This window comes from Hoplias malabaricus, chromosome 3 (assembly GCF_029633855.1).
Source record: "Hoplias malabaricus isolate fHopMal1 chromosome 3, fHopMal1.hap1, whole genome shotgun sequence".
Taxonomy (NCBI): domain Eukaryota; kingdom Metazoa; phylum Chordata; class Actinopteri; order Characiformes; family Erythrinidae; genus Hoplias; species Hoplias malabaricus.
This window is the reverse complement of record NC_089802.1, coordinates 68,703,555-68,704,536: the sequence shown is the minus strand read 5'-3', so window position 1 is coordinate 68,704,536 and position 982 is coordinate 68,703,555.

Below are 982 nucleotides of genomic sequence, written 5' to 3'. Positions count from 1 at the left end.
CTCAGCAACTGACAGCCATTGGTTTGGTCAAAATGACCATCTCCATAGTGTTTCCTATAGGAACAGGCATTAAATCACAGCCACGTAAAACACTGAATTTCCAGAGTCTCTCCTGGCAATGGACCTGCTTGTTTTCATACAGCTGCTGACATACAGCTGGAATTTGCATTGCAGATGTGCATTGATTTTATTGGTCAGTTTGAGACTGGTAGTGCACACTGGAAGCGTTCAGTGAATGAGGGACAGTGATTACAACTGTAATCTACAGTTACAGTCTGTAGTCCACATGTTGCTCTGCATAATTCGTTAGCCCTGCTTTTCAGTGTTCAGGACCTCCCAGGGGACCACCACAAAGCAGATTCAATTTGGGATCAGTCACAGCAGTGCTGCTAGAGTTTTTAAACCCCTCAGTGTCACTGCTAGACTGTAAATAGTTCACCAACCAAAAATATCCAGCCAACAGTGTCCTGTGGGTGGCGTCCTGTGTCCAACAACAGATGAGCTACTGTTTCTTACCTAACAACTAACTTGGACCAGCAAGCTAAGTGCTCCTAATAGAGTGGACAGAGAGTTTAAAAACTCCAGCGGCAATTCATGATAGCATGTGATTATATGTTTTACCTAGGACCTTTATTTATCTATTAATTTTGTCCATTTTGACTGAAAAATACTTATTATGTGATTATATTGATTTGGCTGAATACAATACTCATTTCCACTATGTGACTGTCCTGCATCCCAGTAAAATATGGCACTGTAAAGTGTTAACTTGCATTTTTGGATATAACTATGTATTGTTGTCCTTTATAAAGGTTTTCCAAAGTCACCCCAAGCCCATGTGGTTATATCGACACAGAATTAATGACGCCCATGACGCAGGTGTCTGAGGGATCAGAGATCACCATTAGAGTGCTTTAAAAAACAATACGTAAAAATTGCCATTTTTGACCCTGGGATCCCCCTACAGCTGCGGCGTGTAATT